Here is a 24,673-nt window from a genome sequence, read left to right as displayed (position 1 = left end):
AATAATAATACTTCAAGCATACTAACCAAGCACTTATGTCTTCTCAAAATAACATAGCCAAAGAAAGTTCATCCCTACAAAATCATATAGTTTGGCCATGCTTCATTTTCGTCACACAAAATGCTCCCATCATGCACAACCCCGATGACAAGCCAAGCAATTGTTTCATACTTTAGTATTCTCAAACTTTTTCAACTTTCACGCAATATATGAGCGCGAGCCATGGACATAGCACTATGGGTGGAATAGAATATAATGATGGATGTTGTGTGAGAAAAAAAGAGAAAGTCTCACATTGACGCGGCTAATCAATGGGCTATGGAGATGCCCATCAATTGATGTCAATGAAAGGAGTAGGGATTGCCATGCAACGGATGCACTAGAGCTATAAATGTATGAAAGCTCAACAAAAGAAACTAAGTGGGTGTGCATCCAACTTGCTTGATCACGAAGACCTAGGGCATTTTGTGGAAGCCCATTGTTGGAATATACAAGCCAATTTCTATAATGAAAATTCCCAATAGTATATGAAAGTGACAGAATAAGAGACTCTCTATCATGAAGACCATGGTGCTACTTGAAGCACAAGTGTGGTAAAATGATAGTAGCATTGCCCCTTCTCTCTTTTTCTCTCATTTTTTGAGGCCTTCTCTTTTTTTGGCCTTTCTCTTTTTTTATTTCCTGACACGGGACAATTCTCTAATAATTATGATCATCACACTTCTATTTATTTACAACTGAAAAATTACAAGTCGATACTAGAACAAAATATGACTCTATATGAATTCCTCCGGCGGTGTACCGGGATGTGCAATGAGTCAAGAGTGACATGTATGAAAGAATTATGATCGGTGGCTTTGCCACAAATATAATGTCAACTACATGATCATGCAAAGCAATATGACAATTATGAAGCATGTCATGATAAACGAAACGGTGGAAAGTTGCATGGCAATATATCTCGGAATGGCTATGGAAATGCCATAATAGGTAGGTATGGTGGCTGAGGAAGATATAAGGAGACTTATGTGTGATAGAGCGTATCATATCACGGGGTTTGGATGCACCGGCGAAGTTTGCACCAACTCTCGAGGTGAGAAAGGGCAATGCATGGTACCGAAGAGGCTAGCAATGATGGAAGGGTGTGAGCGCATATAATCCATGGACTCAACATTAGTCATAAAGAACTCACATACTTATTGCAAAAATCTACAATTCATCAAAACCAAGCACTACGCGCATGCTCCTAGGGGGATAGGAAAAGACCATCGCTCATCCCCGACCGCCACTAATAAGGAGTACAATCAAAGAAACACCTCAAGCTTCAAATTTGTTACACAACGGTTACCATACGTGCATACTACTGGACTTGCAAACCTCAACACAAGTATTTCTCAAATTCACAAATACTCAACTAGCATGACTCTAATATCAACATCTTCATATCTCAAAACAATCATCAAGTATCAAACTTGTCATAGTATTCAATGCACTTTATATGAAAGTTTTTATTATATCCCTCTTGGATGCCTATCATATTAGGACTAAATTCATAACCAAAGCAAATTACCATGCTGTTCTAAAAGACTCTGAAACTAATATAAGTTAAGCATGAGAGTTTAACAATTTCTTCAAATAAAACCACTGTCATGTTCTAAAAATATATAAGTGAAGCACTAGAGCAAACGACAAACTACTCCAAAAGATATGAGTGAAGATCAATGAGTAGTTGAATAATTATGTAACTATGTGAAGACTCTCTAACATTTAAGAATTTCAGATCTTGGGATATTATGCAAACAGAAAGCAAAACAAAATAAATAAAATGACGCTCCAAGCAAAACACATATCATGTGGTGAATAAAATATAGCCTCAAGTAAAGTTACCGATGAACAAAGACGAAAGAGGGGATGCCATCCGGGGAATCCCCAATCTTAGGCTCTTAGTTGTCCTTGAATATTACCTTGGGGTTCCTCGGGCATCCCCAAGCTTTGGATCTTTCCACTCCCTATTCCATAGTCCATCGAATCTTTACCCAAAACTTGAAAACTTTACAACACAAAACTCAACAAAAAACTCGTAAGCTCCGTTAGTATAAGAAAATAAATCACCACCTAGGTACTGTTGTGAACTCATTATAAATTCATATTGGTGTAATATCTACTGTATTCCAACTTCTCTATGGTTCATTCCCTCTGATACTACTCATAGATTCATCAAAATAAGCAAACAACACATAGAAAACAGAATCTGTCAAAAACAGAACAGTCTGTAGTAATCTGGAGATTTTGAATACTTCTGTAACTCCAAAAATCCTGAGAAATTAGGAAGTCCTATGAAATTTGTTTATTGATCTACTACAGTTGTAATGGATATTTTATCGCTCTCCGGTAAAAAATGAAAACTATTCTCGTGAGGGCATACTTTCTGTTTTGTTTTCACCAAGATCAAACAACAATCACCCAAGAAGATCCTAAAGAATTTACTTGGCACAAACACTAATTAAAACATAAAAAACACAATAATAATAGAATCTAGATTAATTATTTATTACTAAACATGAACAAAAATCAAAGAACAAAAATAAAATTGGGTTGCCTCCCAACAACCGCTATCTTTTAACGCCCCTAACTAGGCATGATGATTTCAATGATGCTCACATAAGAGATAAGAATTGAAACATAAAGAAAGCATCATGAAGAATATGACTAGCACATTTAAGTCTAACCCACTTCCTATGCATAGGGATTTTGTGAGCAAACAACTTATGGGAACAAGAATCAACTTGCATAGGAAGGTAAAATAAGCAAATCTTCAAGATTTTCAACACATAGAGAGGAAACTTGATATTATTGCAATTCCTACAAGCATATGTTCCTCCCTCATAATAATTACATGTAGGATCATAAGCAAATTCAACATTATAGCTATCACAAAACATATTCTTAACACGATCCACATGTATGCAAAGTTGACACTCTTCCAAAATAGTGGGATTAACATTAACTAAAGTCATGACCTCTCCAAACCCACTTTCATAATTATCACAATAAGATTCAACACCCTCCAAAATAGTGGGTTCATTAATTCATAAAGTTGACACTCTTCCAAACCCACTTTCATCAATATAATCATCATAAATAGGAGGCATGCTATCATCAAAATAAATTTGCTCATCAAAACTTGTGGACAAAAAATATCATCTTCATCAAACATAGCATCCCCAAGCTTGTGGATTTGCATATCATTAGCATCATGGATATTCAAAGAATTCATACTAACATCATTGCAATCATGCTCATCATACAAAGATTTAGTGCCAAACATTTTAATGCATTCTTCTTCTAACACTTTGGCACAATTATCGGAATCCTTATCTTCATGAAAGATATTAAAAAGATGAAGCATATGAGGCACCCTCAATTCCATTTTTTGCAGTTTTCTTTTATAGACTAAAATAGTGATAAAACAAGAAACAAAAAGATTAGATTGCAAGATCTAAAGATATACTTTCAAGCGCTAACCTCCCCGGCAAGGGTGCCAGAAAAGAGCTTGATGTCTACTACACAACCTTCTTCTTGTAGACGTCGTTGTTGGGCCTCCAAATGTAGAGGTTTGTAGGACAGTAGCAAATTTCCCTCAAGTGGATGACCTAAGGTTTCTCTCAAGCAACCCTGCAACCAAATAACAAAGAATTTCTTGTGTCCCCAACACACCCAATACAATGGTAAATTGTATAGATCCACCAGTTTGGCGAAGAGATGGTCATACAAGTGCAATATGGATGGTAGATAAAGGTTTTTTGTAATCTGAAAATATAAAAACAGCAAGGTAACTAATGATAAAAGTGAACACAAACGGTATTGCAATGCGTTGAAACAAGGCCTAGGGTTCATACTTTCACTAGTGCAAGTTCTCTCAACAATAATAACATAATTGGATCATATAACTATCCCTCAACATGCAACAAAGAGTCACTCCAAAGTCACTAATAGCGGAGAACAAACGAAGAGATTATTGTAGGGTACGAAACCACCTCAAAGTTATTCTTTCTGATCGATCTATTCAAGAGTCCGTAGTAAAATAAACGAAGCTATTCTTTCTCTTCAATCTATCGTAGAGTTCATACTAGAATAACACCTTAAGACACATATCAACCAAAACCCTAATGTAACTTAGATACTCCAATGTCACCTCAAGTATCCATGGGTATGATTATACGATATGCATCACACAATCTCAGATTCATCTATTCAACCAACACAATGAACTTCAAAGAATGCCCCAAAGTTTCTATCGGAGAGTCAAGACGAAAATGTGTGCCAACCCCTATGCATAAGTTCACGAGGTCACGGAACTCGCAATTTGATCACCAAAACATACATCAAGTGGATAACGTGAATATCACATTGTCACCACAGATAAGCACATGCAAGACATACATCAAGTGTTCTCAAATCCTTAAAGACTCAATCCATAAGATAACTTCAAAGAGAAAACTCAACCCACTACAAGAGAGTAGAGGGGGAGAAACATCATAAGATCCAACTATAATAGCAAAGCTCGCGATACATCAAGATCGTGGCGAATCAAGAACACGAGAGAGAGAGAGAGAGAGAGATCAAACACATAGCTACTGGTACATACCCTCGGCCCCAAGGGTGAACTACTCCCTCCTCATCATGGAGAGCTCCAGGATGATGAAGATGGCCACCGGAGAGGGATTCCCCCCTCCGGCAGGGTGCCGAAATGGGTCTAGATTGGTTTTCAGTGGCTACGGAGGCTTGCGGCGGCGGATCTCCCGATCTATGTTTCTTTCTGGAATTTTGGGTATATATAGGAGGTGTTGGAGCCGGGAACAAGTCAGGGGGGTCCCCGAGGCAGCCACGAGGTTGGGGGGCGCCCACGGGGGTAGGACGCGCCCCCACCCTCGTTGGTGCCTCGGGACTCTTCTGGCCCATTTCTGGTACTCTGTGGGCTTCTTCTACTCCGAAAATAATCTCCGTGAATTTTCAGGTCAATTGGACTCCGTTTGGTTTTCCTTTTCTGCGATACTCAAAACATGGAAAACACAAAAACTGGCACTGGGCTCTAGGTTAATAGGTTAGTCCCAAAAATCATATAAAATATCGTATAAATGCATATAAAACATCTAATATGGATAACATAATAGCATGGAACATTCAAAAATTATAGATACGTTGGAGACGTATCAGCAACCATCCTCTCTCTTATTGATATTGTAGGCGTGCCCTCCGTTTGTCTAGCAAGCCTCTCCCAGACTCTCACCATTTGTTAGAAGCAACACCCCACTACCACCCCTCCAACACTCTAGCTCTGTCTGTCTCCCAACCTTATTCCTCTCCTACACATATGCATGGATGCCGATCGATCTCCCTTAATACATAAGGTAGGCCTCTCTCCTCCTCCACACATATACCAGCCATTGTACCTCTATAATTAATTAGGCCTCCCCTCCCCCACCACACACCGATAGTCGAGCACTGTAGGTAGGTATCCATGCCACAGAGACAAACTACACCTGTCCCCTCTCACATTCCAGTAGGCTAGCCACTCTATAACTTTGACGCGGGCACACACAAATTCGACGGCACTCTTTGTTGATCACGCGCGCGCACACACACACATCATCCCTCTCTTTGATTCTATGGATACCTCAAGCCAATAATACCTCCATTATCTTCTCGTGGATATCCCCCTCTATATATATGATATATCCATGACTCTATTTCACACACATTGCATATGTTACATTTTTTGATTGACCCCCCCCCCAAAAAAAACACTCACGAACCCACACACTATATCTCTCAATGTCGGTGTACCAGAGTAGGGGTACCCTAGTATCCCGAACTTGTGCACGGGCAGTCGCAGCATCCCGCGGCAAGGTTTGCCGGGTGACCGCCAAGATCCTTCGCGGCTACTTTGAAGACCATTCAAGAACAAAGTACTCAAACCAAGGCCCAGGCAAGAGGAGCTTGCCGGGAGGGCCAACCAAGGCCCCGGCTAGAGAAGCTGGCCGGGAAGAAGACAAGACCCCGGCAAGAGGAGCTTGCTAGGAAGGCCACTCAAGGCATACCAAGAAAGCTTGCCGCGACGCGCCGCGCGTCCCGGCAAGGCCCGGTGAGCGACAAGTTCCCGAACACGACAAGACGACGACCGCGGCAAGGAGCTTGCCGTGGGAAACCCCCACTTCGTGCCCGCGCTCCAACGTGTCGCTCTAGGACTCTCCCAAGCACACGTGGCAGGAGGCCGCGTAGCTAGGGGTGCGAGGTGGCAAGCAGGCGCTGACAAGATAACCATCGTGGCAAACGGTGGCGTCCCTAGCGGTCCATTTCGGTACTGTTTAGGCGACACAGACGGGCAATTAATGCCCTTGTCCCCTGCCGCCAGGGTTAGGTATGATAACACTGTAACAGGTAGCTGTACCTACCACAGCACCTTTTCCGTTTTTGCCCTTTACCTCCGTTGCACCCTGTGGGTAACCCCTTGAGCATATAAAAGGAGGCCCGTGTGCAACGGAGAAGGGGGTTAGCCAGTTCCAACTCTCACGCTCGGTCTTGCTAGCCGCCGGTGTGTACCGTAGCACTCCGCGCTCCCGAGCTAGAAATCAATACCAAACCACAAAGCAGGAGAAGGGTTTTACGCATCCGTGCGGCCCGAACCTGGGTAAATCGCTCGCGTGCTCCGCCTCGATCTGCTCTTTGCGCGACCTCCGCCCCCGCCGAACCGAAAGGGACCTGGTCCGCCGGTCCCATAGGTGCCCGTGGATCAGCAACCCCGGCATCTCTGGCGCGCCAGGTAGGGGGGCGTCAAAGTTGTGTGAACCAGATCCGGCGTTCTCGCGAGCCAGATCTTCATCATCTTCATCAACATGCCGCCGAAGAAGAAAGTTTCGGAGGCAGCTGCTCCGTCCGCGCCGAGCCAGCCACCGCCGGAGCAAACGGTTGGTGGGGCAGGCACCAGCGGAAGGACACACGTCGACGAGGGAACTCACGGTGCTGCCAGGTCCCAGGACAAGGCTGCGCTGCCCGTCGGCGGCGTAGCCGGCTCCCACAATGACCGGGCACACTCCAAGACCTCGGCGTCCGTGCATGCACCGCGCGCATCTCAGGAGGCGCGGGACCGGCAGCGTCATGGTACCCACGGTACCATGCGTTCGCTAGATCAAGACCGAGCTGGTGGATCTCGGAGCCCTCAGGACCACCATGCACGTCAACCTGCTGGCGCGAGCGAGACACGGTCGCCTGGACGATATACTGCTCCTTTTAACGTAGTTAGAAGTCCGAGCATATCCCGCTCCTTGCACCGTTCGCCACCGCGCACCCCTCTTGCTCTAGTCCATGGAGCAGAGGCAGTTATCCCCACGGAACTCGTATACGGGTCACCTTGAGTGCTCGCTTATGATGAGCTCGAGCAAGAGCAGCTGCGGCAAGACGACGCGCTGCTCCTTGAGGAAGACCGTTTCCAGGCTGCTGTGCGAGCTGCTCGCGACCAGCAAGCTCTGCGCCGCTACCATAGCCGCAGAGTCAAAGCCAGGAGTCTCGAGGAAGGCGACCTTGTTCTTCGGCGCGTTTAGTCCGCCAAGAATTCCAACAAGTTGACGCCGAAGTGGGAAGGCCCTTACCGGGTGAAACGAGTCACAAGGCCTGGCGCTGTCCGCCTTGAGACCGAAAATGGCGTACCAGTGAGCAACTCCTGGAACATCGAGCATCTTCGTAAGTTTTACCCGTAAGGCGTGGTTGTCGGACCCTGTCCAGCAACCACCCTTCTGTACAAGTCTTGCCGCTGTTGCATGTAATCCTTTGTACAGAGCCGGGCGCAGATCCCGTGCATAACACCTACTCCATGGTAAGCGATAACGAGCCGTAAGGCTCCATATCTGTATTTTCTCTTCTTTCTTTTTCGCAAGGAAAGGAAGGTTCCCTCGCCCACAAGTTAAGGATATGGACCAGGCGTCGTTCAAGAATTTCACCTCGCTGGGAAGCAAACAACAGAAAAGATAAGTTGCCAAAGTTTGAGCAATCAGATTTTTTAAATTTTAAGTTATCTCCCTTGAACGACCGCACTTTGTATGGAAAGCCTGTGCGCGGAGGAACCAACTCGTAGCTAGTTGCGCCCTTACTTCGTTTCGAGTCCGCTCAACGACTTAAGTGAGCTGCTAGCGCCCTTACTTTGCTTCGAGTCCGCTCAGCAACTTAAGTGAGCCGCTAGCGCCCTTACTTTGCTTCGAGTCCGCTCAGCAACTTATGTGAGCTGCAACTAGTTGCGACAAGGTTTCTTGCCAGTAGCGGCACCGCCAGCAGGCTGCTGACGTTCCGCACTCAGCGCTCGCGGCTCGGGTGCCTGCACCGGCAAGTTCCCTAAAAGCGTAGGGCAAAAACATACAAAGGAAGGAATCAAGTAAAGGGAGTAACATTGCAATGGCTACCCAGAATAAAGTTATATTACGAAAGTAGCTTGTCGCAGCTCTGATAAATTGTTTTCATGACGAGGTAAACAGCGACAAGGGAAGAAGAAATGAGCGGCCTAATCCACGCGATCGCCCTCGACCCGCTTGATCCCGCTCACCTTGTCCACAATGGGTGCGACAAGGGCCTTGAGCTCTTCCAGATCAGCTTCTGGCGGCAAGGACCTGAGGATGTTGGTGAGGCGGAGGCCCGGATTGCGGAAAGCCACCTTCATCAACACCTTCTCGAGGGCTCCTGCGTAGATCTCGCGCGACTCATCAGCTAGTTGCTTGGGGATCCTCTCTCGGAGTCGCTGAAGGGCCGTCGCCACGCCCTTGAAGAACAGGACGAGCTTGGCGCTGGGTTGGAGGTTGTCGTCGGTGGAATACCCGAAATCCTCCACCCCCAGTTGCGCCAGCTCCTTGTCGATGTCCATGGCGGCGTTCACAAGGCTCTCTGTCCAGCGCGTGACGGTCTCCCTGAAAGCGTTCTGGGCGGTGGCAGCGCTTTCCAGCAGCGCCTTATTGGCCTTGACTTCCTCCTTCAAGGCCGCCTCCTGCTTCTTGGCGCTGTCCAGAGTCTTGGTCAAAGTGGTTAGCTTCAACTCAAGATCCACGTTGGAGACCTTGGCGGCGCTGAGCTCCTTGCCCTTCTCGGAGAGATCGGCCTCCAGCCGCGCCACCTTCGCCTTCAACTCCTCCTTGGCGACCTCAGCGGTGGCGGCAGCGTCCTCCGCTTGCTTGAGGGCTCCGCCAAGCTTCTCCTCGCGCGAGGCAAGCTCCTCCTCGTGGGCGTCGAGATTGACCTTCCGCTGCGCCAGCTCGCCCTCCTCCGCGGCTAGCTTCACAGCGGCAGTCGCTGGCGCTCTTCGGCGTTGGCCTTCTCGAGGAGAAAGGCCTTCTGTGCTTCAACGAGCCGCTCGCGCTCCTCCGCCAGGGATCGGAGGGCTTCCCGGTGGAAACCCCCGAGCTCTTCCGTGCGCTTTTCAATGTCTGCCCCCGCCTTAGCGACAAGTGCCTCGCGGGACTCCAGCTTGGCTTGTCGCGAGCGGTAGAGCAACATCAACCTGCGCAGCAGCCGTTCTTCTTCGGGCTCGTTGCTGCTGCTGCTTGGCCCGTCGACCAGCTTCAGCCCCGCGGAGGCGAGCACTTCTCCGTCAAAGATCTCCCGCTCGACCGGTGCTCTGGAGCTTGATGCCCAGGGAAGATTGATGAAGACGTCGTCGCCGGCCTTCAGGTAGACGCCTGGCTGGGGCTCTCCGGAGCCTGGCGCTGCAGCAGCGGCGGACGGGTCGGCGGTCGGTGTAGCGCCTGGCGCTCCTGCGGCCTGAGGGCCGTCAGTGCGATCGCCGGACCCCTCACCAGTTGTCGCGGCGTCTGCCCTGGCGGCCTCTGCGCCGGCGGCGTCACCACCACCGGTTGCCTCGTCGGCGGTGACCTCGGTTTCCATCTGCTCCACAGCGGGTGGATCTGACAACCGGAAAAGGGGGAAGAGTCAAGCAAAATCCAGCAACAACTCGAGAAGATCAAGAGAAGAACCCGAGGGAAGTTTTGAAGCAAGAGGAGTACCTGCACTAGGTTCTGCAGTCGTGGTCTCCGCCGTCGGGGGGCCACTGGCGTTGTCCCTTGCCGGAGAACCCTCCCTTGCCGGAGACTTCTCACTTGCCGGAGAGCCCTCCCTTGCCGGAGAATTCTCCCTTGTCGGGGAATTTTCCCTTGGCTCCCGGTGGGGCTGCTCGGCTCCTACACAAGTCAACAAGCAAATATCAGCAAAGACGAGTACCCATGCGCGCCTCGCCGCGGAAAATAGCACACACTTACGCTGGGGGCTGCCATGGAGGAAAGTCGCCAGGTCCGGCAAGCTTGTCTCGGGCGCGCCACATGCTGTCGCAGGGGGCTCGTCCTCGACAACGATCACCGGGGCCTTGGCTCTCTTTGCCGCTCTCTGGGCCAGAGTCCTAAGAAGGGACAGATTTAGGGAAAAGCAAATGAGAAACAAGACAAATAGCAAGATTTGAAGAAATGCAAGTACAACAAGAGAAGCCTACTCTTCTTCTTCTTCCTCGTCGGAGCTTAACGCGGAGAAGTCGAAGCCTGGCGCGCGCCCGGCGCGAGGAGGCGGAGGAGAAGCTTCCCTTGGCCGCTTGCCGGAGCAGTGGCGGCGGTCTGAGATGACCCCGCTCCGGCCGTTGGCGCGGCGTGAGTAGCGGCAGGGACTGAAGCGGTGGTCCGGCTAGACTCCGCTCCAGTTGCCGTCGTAGCATGAGGCGCTCCCGCGGCAACGGTGTTTGCCGCGGTCGAGCGTGTCACGCGGCGTGGCGACTGTTGGCCCGCTTGCTGCTCCGCCACATCGCCAACCTTGCGGAGGCGCCTTCTTGGTGGGGATGGAGGCTCTGCTTCTGGTGGGCTGTCTGAAGACGAGGTGGAAGAAGAGTCGATTTGCAACGAGCCGCTCGTGTCCTTAGCGGGCTCGCTCGGCTCGGTGTCTTGCCCGGCAAGACCCTTCTTGCCGGCCGACTCCCCTCGCTCGGCGCGGCTTGCCGCTTCTGCTGCATCGGCCTCCTCCGCAGTGAACCCGAACTCGCCCGCGGCTGCGGCTGCCGCCGCCTCCTCCACCCTAGTGGCGATGAGCGCCATCTCCGCATCCGTGGTGTCGCGGGTGAGGCCGTCCTTCTCGTCGAGGCGGATTGGCACTTCCACCAAGTCGTCGAAGAATTGCTGCACGACCTCATCTGCAGGCTCCTGCCAAGTTGGCACAATCCCGTGCGAGTCCCACTCCGGCATCATCGCACGGATGCGGTCGAGCTCGGAATTGTTGCACAAAGGTACGACGCCCCCCGGCAACCTGAACACCTCGGGATGCTGGGGGTCATATTTGAACAGCTCCTGCAGCATTCCGTTGAGCTCCAGGACTGTGAAGTTATGGTTGAGGCCCGGCCGCAGCCTCATAATGTCTGCCGCATTCTTGAACTCCCAAGTGGGCCTCCCCCGTTCCTGCAGGGGGGCGATGCGGCGGCGAAGGAAGTCGGCGCCAACAGCGCCAACAGTAAGCCGGAAAACCTCAGGCATAGGATCCTGGTGACGGCGATCTTCAGCCTGGCGTCCTCCGGAGCCATGTCGCTCCAATCGCTGCCGCGTGCTACTGGAGTTTTGCGCTGGGCGGTGAATGGCTGCGGATCCTCTTCGTCAATCCAGCACCAATCCGCTCTCCACTCCTCCCACTTGCCGCGGAACTCTCCATCCAGATAGGTCTCCTTCTTGCCGGCCCTTGAGATCCAGGCAATTCCGCCGGACAGAGGTTCTCCTCTCTCTACTCGGGGTATGAAGAAGTGGCGGAAGAGGGCTACATTGGGAAGGACTCCGACAAAGTTTTCGCAGAGGTCTACGAAAACTGCCATGGTCAGGACGGCATTGGGGGTGAAGTCGAGGAGATGGAACCCGTAGGTATTCATGATGTCGCAGAAGAAATCAGAGAAAGGCGGGCAGAGCCCGCAGTAGAAGAACAGAGCAAAAAAGGGGTATCCGTTCGGAGCCTTCTTCCAAGAAAAGGCGGGGAGTACCTTTGTGCGCGGATGCGCACGCGTCTCCGCCGACCAGAAGAGGTAGTACTTCTCCTTCAGCTCCTTCGCGGCGAGCTTGGGGGGGAAAACTGCCCGCTCCTTCCGCAGCGCCGCGAGACGCTGCGCCTCGGTCGACTTCACGACCTTCCCCTTGTCGGCTTTCGGAGCCATGGCGGAAGCAGTGGAGTAGGCCGACGGCGTTGGTGATGCTGGCGGCAGTGGGGGGGGGGGGCGGGGCGCTGCTCTCTCTCTGCTTTGGGGAGGCAAGGGAGCGGCGGAGATTTCTGAGATTGGAAACAGCAACGGGCGAATGTGCGAACTGCCCCCATTTCCTCTGCTTATAAAGGGGGAGGGGGCGGACGCTCTGCATTTCCGAATAAAATAACCACCCATGATCTCCCCCACGACGCCGCATTCAGCGCGTGTCGTTCGGGGAGGGCGCGGTGGAAGCGGAGAGATATGCGGCGTGACCTAGGCCGCGCGTGCCCGTGCACTGTTTTGGGCCTGGCCCAACAGCGCTCGGCACTGTGTCTGGCCCAGGCCCGGGGGCTCCTGTCGGTGTACCAGAGTAGGGGTACCCTAGTATCCTGAACTTGTGCACGGGCAGTCGCAGCATCTCGCGGCAAGGTTTGCCGGGTGACCGCCAAGATCCTCCTCGGCTACTTTGAAGACCATTCAAGAAAAAAGTACTCAAACCAAGGCCCCGGCAAGAGGAGCTTGCCGGGAGGGCCAACCAAGGCCCCGGCTAGAGAAGCTGGCCGGGAAGAACACAAGACCCCGGCAAGAGGAGCTTGCCGGGAAGGCCACTCAAGGCATACCAAGAAAGCTTGCCGCGATGCCCGCGCGTCCCGGCAAGGCCCGGTGAGCGACAAGTTCCCGAACACGACAAGACGACGACCGCGGCAAGGAGCTTGCCGCGGGAAACCCCCACTTCGTGCCCGCGCTCCAGCACACCCGCCAACGTGTCGCTCTAGGACTCTCCCAAGCACACGTGGCAGGAGGCCGCGCAGCTAGGGGTGCGAGGTGGCAAGCAGGCGCTGATAAGATAACCATCGTGGCAAACGGTGGCGTCCCTAGCGGTCCATTTCGGTACTGTTTAGGCGACACAGACGGGCAATTAATGCCCTTGTCCCCTGCCGCCAGGGTTAGGTATGATAACACTGTAACAGGTAGCTGTACCTACCACAGCACCTTTTCCGTTTTTGCCCTTTACCTCCGTTGCACCCTGTGGGTAACCCCTTGAGCATATAAAAGGAGGCCCGTGTGCAACGGAGAAGGGGGTTAGCCAGTTCCAACTCTCACGCTCGGTCTTGCTAGCCGCCGGTGTGTACTGTAGCACTCCGCGCTCCCGAGCTAGAAATCAATACCAAACCACAAAGCAGGAGTAGGGTTTTACGCATCTGTGCGGCCCGATCCGTGTGCGTGCTCCGCCTCGATCGCGTGCTCCGCCTCGATCTACTCTTTGCGCGACCTCTGCCCCCGCCAAACCGAAAGGGACCCGGTCCGCCGGTCCCATAGGTGCCCGTGGATCAGCAACCCCGGCACTCTATGTTTTATCTCTCTCACACAACCCCATGTAGGTGGTGTATCTACACGAAAAGAATAGGTGCACGTACTCACGCTTCGTGCCCAGCCACAACCGCGCGGGTACACGGTGGAGCTCATTTCTGTACGAAAATGGCAGCCCACATGCTAATTTGAACGCGTGTAACAGTTGTTTACCTACGGAGGTCGTGTACCATGCGTGCACGAAACAAAGTTTGACTTGATGCGTTAGCGTTATTTTTAAGTAAAGTTATATCGCTCAATGGCACGTACACAGAATATAAAAGGATTTTTATGGAGAAAAAGGTAGTCTGCTCCACTATATACAATGGAGCCTGCCTGGGCTTGTCTCTCTTCAGAGTATCTCACACAAGGCGGCGGTGGCCTCTCTCTCTCCCACCGTTGGTCACTTATCCGGCTGCATCCCGTCCGCCGACGGAAAGGGAGGATGTGCATTATTTCTCCGTTCGACGGCGTCGAGGCAGCTCGTCCCGATCTACGGTACCCGCTGTTCTCTTTGACCAAGCTCCGGCGCGGTAGGGCCTACGCCACCTGCCCGCTTCCGCAGTATGGGAAGACCCTGCCCGCCGCCGGTCACCTAGTTACGTCCCGACGACCCCGAGGTATCCCCTCCGGCCTTGCTCCACTGCCCGTCTTCCCACTTCGCTGCATGTGGAAAATCTTGCATGTGGATCTTCCATAGTTCTTTGCCCAAACGTAGCTCGTCCGGCGTACTTTCCATATTGCAATCTCGTCCTCATACCGTTTTAGACAAACACAACCGTGTTGTTATATTCCCTTAGGACAAGGAATATGATTTTTTTATCATCATATGTGCCATCAACTATTATTGGCCAGTAATTATTTCCTTTCTACCTCTTTTTTGCAAACAGGGCTATCCATTTCACCTCATTGCTATTGCGACCTTTTGCTGAACTGCACAAATCACTTTTTTCTTAGAGTGTTATGTTCAGTTGTACTAAAATGTCGCACGAGCAACGTCTCTACATTTCAGTGCGACTGCACAAAGGGAGATTGGTTTTGCTCTATCCTCCTCATCCAACTCCGAGCCTAATCTTCTCCAACTATTTGCTTAATCTTCTCCAACTAGTTAGTCTTAAGATAGACTGCAAAGGTGACCAGCTTCTATTTGTGTGTTTATTTTTTCATCAGCAGTCCTCTATTATCGTCATCACACTTAATATCTTTGGAACAGGGACGCTCAGCTCTATTTTAGTGGAACTGCACAAAATGATTGGAATGTTGCATGCTCCAGACAGCTACTTTTTTCCTAACATGCCTTGTTGATTTAGACAGAGCTGGGGGGACATTGCTGCCAATGAAAGCATGGATCAATTTTAATTTAACACCTTCTCACAACTTTGTCTTCGGTTGTGATGTAAATATTAGCTCTGATCTACTAATCATTGAGATGCATTAGCAAGGAAGTTAGTTTTTTATTGTTTCCGGAAGAGCATCGATGGCAAGACACACGAAACAAAAGCTGAAAGCTCAGAGCATTGTACAATTTCATGTCGCTGGAAAATTATTTGTATAGTACATCAATTATGTAAACAAAATGTTGAAAGATTGATAGCATTACCAGAAGCCTGTTTAGCATCCGGGTCCATGTGCCATGCACAAAATTATACTCCTCTGTTCCTAAATATTTGTCTTTTACAAATTACAATGGGAATATTTTAGAGTGTAGATTTACTCATTTTGCTTCGTATGTAGTCACTCATTGAAATCTCTAGAAAGACAAATACTCCGGAGTATATTTAAGAACCAAGGGTGTAGTGCACAACCTCATGGGAGACTCAGCCCGGTCGTTGCGCCGCATTAATAGTGAGTAATGAGCAGTCAAATCATAAGCCCCACCTTTCCCACTGTAAGTTGCTCGGAAGAACCAACCATTAATACGCTCTTCTTTGAATCCGCTCATACTACTCCATCCGTCACTGTTTATAGAGCGCGCTTAAAAAAAATCTCTGGGACCAAGGCGAGTAGCGATCAGCCTGAAAAGTAGCATTGGTAGTTATAGCACGGCGTCTATTACGAGAGGAAATAATCCGTACACACACGCATGCAGTGCTTCCACCCCGGTTACACACATGCATGCACTTACGCCACTCCGTAGTACATCAAGAGAAAATTGTGGACTTCATTGCGGTTATCACGCCCTAATTAATTGAGCATTAAACTAAACACGTCTAAAGTCTCTCTGGTGGTGGAAATGCATTGAGAGAAATGCATCAGAATGAAGCGCGCCTTGTAAGCTGTGACAGAGGGAGGACTAGTATGAAGGTGCAAAACCAAGTACGCATATGGCCAGTTGGTCAACGCACCTCCTCTTGGCATATCACTGACATGTGGGACCGGAGTGTGAGCAAACCGATCTAAATTGATGGCAAAATGGCCTACCCACCATTCCTTTAGAGAGACGAGGAGCGAGAACACACAGACGGGCTCGCACGAAGGCCAAGATATATTCGAGCATGGTTGATCGATATCATCATTACATGTTCGATGCTTTTTAATACTATACTATTGGGTTGCCGTTTTCCGCCCTTCTCCCGAATAAATGTGTACTTTATTAGAGATTAAAATAAAATAAGAGTACAGATGCTCCAGCATGCGGTTCTAGTAGTAGTACTACTTGTACGACTAAACCTTGTGCTTGGCTCTTCGCCTCTTCATGAAGTCGAATAATGATGGTACTCCGCATGTTGGGTACTACAGTGTATGCCTCTGGCAATCTGACACCGAATGAACTGATGCATGTCCACCGCCTAGGCGAGGGTAGGTTGCATTACTAAAAAGGCATATGCGGGCTTCACCTTGTCCTGCAAGCTTCTCCTCGTTCTGCGAGTTGACGGGACACACCAAAAAGTAGTGCTAGTCCATACTCCCTCCTTTCCGGTTAATATGGCTTAATCTATTTTGTGGGTAAATGAGAGAGATTTATTCATATATAAGCATTCTTAGGACGATCAGCCAAGAGACTGGTCACTAGGAAGCGAGGTACCCCACAAAAAAATAAGATGGAAGCGAGGTGTTTCATCAAGCCAGCTCTAGGCCACATCAAAGTGTAGCAAGCACGGTTCGCACAAAGATGCTCCGCAAGGTTTGCTGACCTGTATACATGCTGAATAACAAAAAAGAGGAAATATTACCGAGAGCTCCTATGTGTAACAGGATATGAGCCAGGATTAAGCGAGAATTGTGGCGAGTGTTCCATGCAATTAACTTCCATTATCACATGTGAGAACCCTCGAAGAGAACCAAATTTGTTGAAGATTGATTTATAACATTTTTAAAATATAAAAAGAGTGCAGACGCTCCTCCATCCAGTTCCTAGTAGTATAGTACATACCTCTATAGTAGTAGTACTAGTACTAGTAAACTTTGTGCTTGGCTGTTCGCCTCTTCGGGAAGTCAAACAATAATAGTAATAGTATAGTGTATGCTTCTGGCAATCTGACATCGAATTAACTGTTTCACGTCCACCACCTAAGCGAGGGAGAGCTTGCATTAGTCAAAAGTTTCTCCTTGTCCTGCGAGCCACCACACACAAGCTTCTCCCGTCCTGCAAGCTTCTCCTCGTTCTGAAAGTTGACGGGACACATCAAAGTAATGCTAGTCCATACTGTCTGCTTTCCGGTTAATATGGCTTAATTTCAAACGAGATAAATACACTGTCTGTCACTGTATATTTGTAAAAATATGGTTAGTGGACTTCATAATACGCTCATTGCGCTCAATATATATATTTCCAGTGTTTATATGGTCACTAGCTCACCCTGGCTGAGTATGTGTGTGCATGCACGTGTAGGTTGAGCACTTGAGAGTGACCGGGTGTGTTCCTTCGTGTGCTCAGACATGCATGCATTAGGGCGTCGCGCGCGTTTTTGCATCCATGTGTACGTGTGATTGTTTCAGGCATGCACGAGGTTGTAGTCCCTCACATTCACATGTTCATAAGTCAATGCTTTGTCAAAACATTGCATGGAAGGTTTAATCATTCATTGTTCACGCATGCATTCCCGATATTAATACGTTGGTAAAGACAATTTCTTGAGGAAAATGAGCCCATGAATTGAGTACCAGTAGTGAACCGGAAGGAGGAAGTAGGTACTAGTAGTACAGTACTACGTAACAACATGCAGTAAAATTCCTCTATGCGCATCCTGTCTACGTGACATGGAAGAAAATAGAGATAAGTACAAGTGAAACTCAGGAACGGTCATACACGTAGGGGAAGTACGTGTAGGGGTCACTAAGGAGCAGTCAAATCACACAGTAAGTTAAGCAACCATCATTTCACCCTTCAATGACACGTACGCAATATAAAATGGTTGATATGGAGAGAAAAAAGAAAACCACTATATATACACTAGCAGGAGCCTAAGCTACAAGCCTGCTTGCTTCGGTTGCTCTCTTCATAAGCATAGAACGATGGTGGCCACACCGCTGGTCACATATCCGGCCTGATCCCGCCCCTGGGGGAAGGGAACAATGTTCTGCGTAGACGCGGTCAACATCGGCGAGGGAGAAAACCCACAGTCGGTGCATCCCAACCCACAATCATACATCTTCCTTTTGGAGCAGGCTTGCTCCACCGCCGTAGCTCCATCTCCATGTCGATCTTTCTCTACTTCTACCAGCTTCTATTTGTGATGAGTTTATGTCTCATGAACTAGTGCCAATAATATTATTCTAATCACACTTCTTCAATATCTTTGCCATCAGGGATGCTCAGCTCGATTTTAGTGGAACTGCACAAAAGCATCATATGATCCGAGGGTGCCAGCCATCTTTCCTTTGACAGATCCTACCTAGCCAAGAAATTAAATCCTGTTTAGGGTTTAGAGTTTAAGACGTAGTGACCCCATCAGTAGTTTTTCTTTTGTACATGCTCTCATAACTTTTGTCTTTAGTTGTGAAGTAAAAATTGGTTATGATCTATGAATCATTGAGATGCATCAACATGCGTGTTAGTTTTCCTTTGTATTTGATGGAATGTTGTAACGGGGTAACCTTGGAGTAGGAATGAAAATGGAGTGGAAAGTTTCCGTTTTTCCGGAGAAAAAATGGAAACCGAGAAAAACCAACGTTTCATTTCGTTGGATCGCGCCATTGAGCAAAACCAATGTTTAAATCATGTCTGTCGCATTCGTGTCTCACCCTCCTCCATGGCTCCACCCCACACGGTCGCTTGGCATGCCACTCACCGCAAACCGAGTATACGATAACTTTCTCGCCTTCTTGTCAATGGATCGCGCCATGGAGTACTAGCACTACTAGAAGAGATTGACGAGTTGGGGGAGGACAGCTAGCTGTAGCACGGACTCCCAAGAAATTTTTACATGCATGTTGCGGCCAGCTATTGCGACCTTTGGACGTGGAGCAGTCATGTGCACCGGGAAGCGACGCGGGCGACGCTCTCTCGGCCGGCGCGTCGCTTCAATGCCGGCACCAGTGAGAGGTCGCGTCCGCTCTGGCCGGGCATGAATGCAGCACTGACTGTTTCGGGCGGGAAGCACGCGCGGGTGATGAAGAGGGTTCGGGTTGGTCAGGAGCGGGCGTGGCAGCGATCCGGACGCCCGCAAACAAGAGATGTTGTACGTTAATATTGCTGTGTATATAATTAACAACGTAAATCATGTGCCAGTTGGACAAATATGATTAGAGATGGAATTTTACGTAAACACGGATATGCATGTCTATGTCTATGTGTGTGTGTGTGCGCGCGACGACTCTCGCGACCTGGAAGCGGGGGCGTATTTTTGATCGAGTTATCTTTCTTGGTCAGTTTTGGGTTCTTTTTTCCGGGAACGCACGTATTCTATTTAAAACCACTGCTACGGAGAGATTTTTTACTCCATTGTATATATAGCCTCTTGTTTGATAGGGTTTCTCGCGTCTCGATCTCTCACCCTCTCCATATCTAAACAAGATGACAGTGTCCACTCTATCTCTCTCCTCATCGATGGTCACAGATCCGGCCGAATCCCGTCCGCTGCGGGAGGTGAGGAGGTGCAGCGTTGACGTTGTCGCCGTCAGCGATGGAGGAAGCCGATGCCCATCGTCCTCTCGGAGCCGGCGCGGATGAAGGTCCCCCGCGCCCTTGTTCGCTGCTGTTGTGCGGGCAGAGCCCGCCCGCCCGCCTAAGCGACATCTCGCCCACCTGAGGTATAACTTCTTGTACTGGTCCAGCTCCCCAGGTCGTTGCATGTGGGTTTTCTTTTATGCGACTACTCCCCAGCTCCCCATGTATTGTAGTTAGGGTTCGTCGGCTGGTCCAACATGACCTACTATTATAGAGGAAATGCCACTCGAAAAGTTGTCCTGATTTATGCCTCGATGGAGGTATACATGTTGTTTCGAAAAAAAGTACATGGTGGTCCATATGCTCCTATTGCTGCTGCTAATCTAATACTATCACTGGTTAAATGAAGAAATGTTTTTTTCTCGGTTATCCTGGTTTAGTTTCGATCAAGATAGTCATGATGCTTCTGTTTGTTGGTGTACTTTTCATTAATTCTTATTGACAATTCAGATGTCGTTGTTAATCTTGTAGCACTGCCAAAACAAAGTAACAACACTATATCCCTTTTTTTATATTTTTGCAAACAGCGATGCGTATCTCCATACCCGGGCATGTCTTCCTCAATTTTAGTGGAACTGCACAAAATTGGATGTCCATTGTTGTTCCGCCTCACTGTCCTCTGCCATGTGGTTCTTCCTTCCTCGAGCTTGATTAATGAGAAGAAACAGACCACGGTGAGGATTTTTCAAACTTCATAGGTGCCTCACCCAAACGTGATGCCAAATGGATGATGCATCACCACGATGACCTATCAATGCTCATGGTACCGCCTCATGGTTGCGTCGGTTGGTGAAGCTGATCGATTTTCGACGAAAAACAAGTTGTCTTCCATCAGTGCTCTTTGCTTGGTTGCGCTGGAGACGTACTTGTATTTCACATTGGTGCAATTTTATCACACAATTGGCTATGAACCAAATATAATTTTATCACACAATTGGATATCACGTTGGTACTAAGAACATAAGTTTTGTATTGATTTCTAAGCCTTCTCACAACTTTGTCTTCAGCTCCCCTGTAATTTTATTTGTCCAGCTATTAACTTTGATTAAAAAATGGTGTGGACTGAAAACCTGAATGGACGTAGCAGCCCTCCATTTTTATTTACTCCGCATATTAGATTTGACTGAAGTCAAACTTTCTAAAGTTTGACCACGTTTAGGCCGAATACAACAAACCATAATTATTGAGGGAGGGCAAACTATACATACTCTCAAACCTCTCCGATAATTGAACTTAAAATTCTTTATTTGTACACACTCTCACACATTTTCGATAATTTGGCGCATGTGTGGTTGTTCACTTAAGGGAGGGTAGTGTACGGCACGTGAAGGACAGGAAGTGCGACCAGGATGCAGGATTGTTAGTTCATCGGAAGTAGGAGTAGTACTTTTCTTCACAGGTACATTAACTAAGAGTTTTGTTTCGTACTTACACAATTTAAAATGATTGTTATGGAGAGAATAAGAAAACTACTCCGCTATATATTAGTAGTATACACGAGTACTATATGGATGCAGCTTCATTGACTTAATGCACCTACCTTTGGGTGTATGGCAGGTGGGCCCAAAATTTGGTTGGCTCACCTGTCATACAGCCAAAGGCAGGTGCAGTTAAGGCACCAGAGCTCAGTCCGTAATACAGTATATATGTAGTACACTATATAAGTTGGAACCTCAGCGCTTGTTCGCTAGGGTTTGCACTCTCCACACTCTCGCCGCACTACATATATATATACACGCTGGAGGCTCAGTGTTCCTTTGCTAGGGTTTGTTGTATTCACAGTCTCTCACCCTCTTCACCAGATCTAAACAAGACTACATTGTGGCCTCTGTCTCTCTCTGTCTCTCTCTCTCTCTCCCCTCACAGCTGGTGAAGGAGGCGTCCAGATCCCGTCGCGCCGGGAAGGGGAGGAGGTGTAGCGTTCACTCTATCGCCTTCGGCGAGGGAGGCAATCCACTGCCGGCTCCGCTGTTCTCTTTCACCCAGCGCTTGTGCGGGAGGGCCACCGACCCCTTCTTCCTTGCTGCCATAAGTAGTGTGGGCAGATCCGGCCTCCCTCCACACGCCTTGCCACATCCCGACGACCCTAAGGTATAAGTTTCTTTGAAACCATCATTGCTCTAGCTGCATGCAGATCTTTTTCGATTCTGTAGTCGAATCTAGGTCTTGGTTCAAAGAGGAAAGAAGGGTGCGGTGGGGTGGAGCATGAATGTAGTACATGGTTCAATGAGGAAAGGAGGGAGGGAAAGTAGTATAGACTGGCTATCCAGACACTTTGTTGGTCGAAAGGGGAAAAAGGGGGTAACCCAGTACACACATCTGTAAGGAACCGATCTCTTTGTTGAAAAGGGAAAGAAACTGGGGGTCGGGTAGTTTGTGCAGGACTAGATTTGCTACCCTCACATAGGAAAAAGGTTCAAAAAGAACAAATATGGGACCAATGCAGATATGTTGCTTGGCTACATACTCTGCATCACCCATTTATACGTGGGGACACACATGGTGCTGGCATGTCCCATGTCCCATACAACTATTTTGCTATTGTTAATCTAAGAATGCTGCTGGAAAGTTGAAGTAATGCCACTGTTAAAAGTAAATTACATTCTTACCGAATGTTGTTTTAAGAGAATGTCTCTGTTAATATGAATGAATGCAACCGCTTTAGAAATGCTACTTTCCTACTTTGTTTTCCATCAAAATAAGTTAGGTGCTTCTTTTTGTCGCCGTTTGTTTGATCCTCCTTTATTGGCCAGTAATTATCTCCTCTTTTGCCTCTGTTAAAACAGGGATATCTATTCAACTTGTTGCTATAGCAAACTTAAACGTCACACCGACGACTTTGCTTGATTTCAGTGCAACTGCACAAAACGAGATTGGATTTCCTATTCGTGTTGGCAGATTCGTACGTGAGCTTGTGTGTGTCATGACAGGTTGGTACTTGTCTTCATCCACATGATCGTGCAGTGTGTTTTGAGATGTTGTGCTACTTGTATTGGTACTATTTTAAATAAATGTTGAATTGAAGCTATTGTATTGCTCTCTTTTCCCATTAAGTAGTGAACAAAAATGGTACCAACCCAGACATGATGCTTGTCGCTTTGTTACAACAAACTCTGCATCACCCCCTTTATAAGTAGATGGAAGCACATGCTGTTGTTTGCGCCCACTCTCCCTTGGAACTGTTTATGCTTTTTCTTGACCTAATTCCGCTCGTAAAATGAAGCAATGCCACTCTCAGAATTAACTACTGAACTATTTTAAGAGAATTTCTCTGTTAATATGAGTCAATCCAACCATTTTAGAAATGCTACTGTCCTATACTTTGTTTTCCATCAAGATAAGGTAGATGCTTATTTTTGTGGCCGCATGTTTTATCCTCCTTTATTGGCCAGTAATTTGTTCCCTTTTTTACCTCTATTAAAATAGGGATATCTATTTATCTTGTTGCTATAGCGAACTTAAATGTCACACCGGCGAGTTTGCTTGATTTCAGTGCAATTGCACAAAAAGAGATTAGATTTCCTATTCATGTTGGTAGATTCGTATTTTATCTTGTCTGTCTCATGAAAGGTCAGTACATGCCTTCATCCACATGATTGTGCGGTGTGCTTTGAGATGTTGTGCTACCTGTATTGGTACTATTTTGGATAAATGTTGAATTGAAGCTATTGAACTGCTGTCTTTAACCATTAAGTGGGCAAAAATTGTTCCAACCCAGACATGATGCTTGTTGCTTTGTTACAACAAACTCTGCATCAACCCCTTTATAAGTAGATGGAAGCACATGGTGTTATTGCGCCCACTCTCCCCTGAAACTGTTTATGCTTTTTCTTAATCTAATTTCGCTGGTAAAATTAAGAAATGCCACTCTCAGAATTAACTACTGAACTGTTTTAAGGGAATTTCTCTGTTAATATGAATCAATGCAACCGTTTTAGAAATGCTACTATCCTATACTTTGTTTTCCATCAAGATAAGGTAGACGCTTCTTTTTGTGGCCGCATGTTTCATCCTCCTTTATTGGCCAGTAATTGTTTCCTTTTTTTGCCTCTGTTAAAACATGGATATCTATTCAACTTGTTGCAATAGCAAACTTAAATATCACACCTGCGACATTGCTTGATTTCAGTGTAACTGCACAAAACTAGATTGGATTTCCTATTCGTGTTAGCAGATTCGTATTTTATGTTTGTCGTCTCATGAAAGGTCGGTACAGGCCTTCATCCACGTGATTGTGCAGTGTGCTTTGAGATGTTGTCTACATGTATTGGTACTATTTTAAATAAATGTTGAATTGAAGCTACTTATTGCTGTCTTTTCGCATTAAGTAGTGAACAAAAATGGGACCAACCCAGACATGATGCTTGTTGCTTTGTTGCAACAAACTCTGCATCACCCCCTTTATAAGTAGAAGGAAGCACATGTTGTTGTTACGCCCACTCTCCCCTGGAACTGTTTATGCTTTTTGTTAATCTAATGCCGCTGGTAAAATCAAGGAATGCCACTCTCAGAATTAACTACTAAATCATAGTTCAAAACTACAACACTTGTTAGGGATTGGCGGGATTACCATTTTTGAGGCCGCATGTTTCATCGTCCTTTATTGGCCAGTAATTGCTTCCTTTTTTGCCTCTGTTAAAACAGGGATATCTATTCAACTTGTTGCTATTGCGACATTTTGCTTCGCTTAATTTTGGTGGAACTACACAAAATGAGACCGGATTTCCATATATGTGTTGAGATCTGATGACCCACAAGTATAGGGGATCTATCATAGTCCTTTTTATAAGTAAGAGTGTCGAACCCAACGAGGAGCAGAAGGAAATGATAAGCGGTTTTCAGCAAGGTATTCTCTACAAGCACTGAAATTATTGGTAACAGATAGTTTTGTGATAAGGTAATTGGTAACGCGTAGCAAGTAATAAAAGTAAACAAGGTGCAGCAAGATGGCCCAATCCTTTTTGTAGCAAAGGACAAGCCTGGAC

Source organism: Triticum urartu, chromosome 6, assembly GCF_003073215.2.
Source record: "Triticum urartu cultivar G1812 chromosome 6, Tu2.1, whole genome shotgun sequence".
NCBI classification, from domain to species: domain Eukaryota; kingdom Viridiplantae; phylum Streptophyta; class Magnoliopsida; order Poales; family Poaceae; genus Triticum; species Triticum urartu.
Note: the sequence above shows the minus strand (reverse complement) of the source record.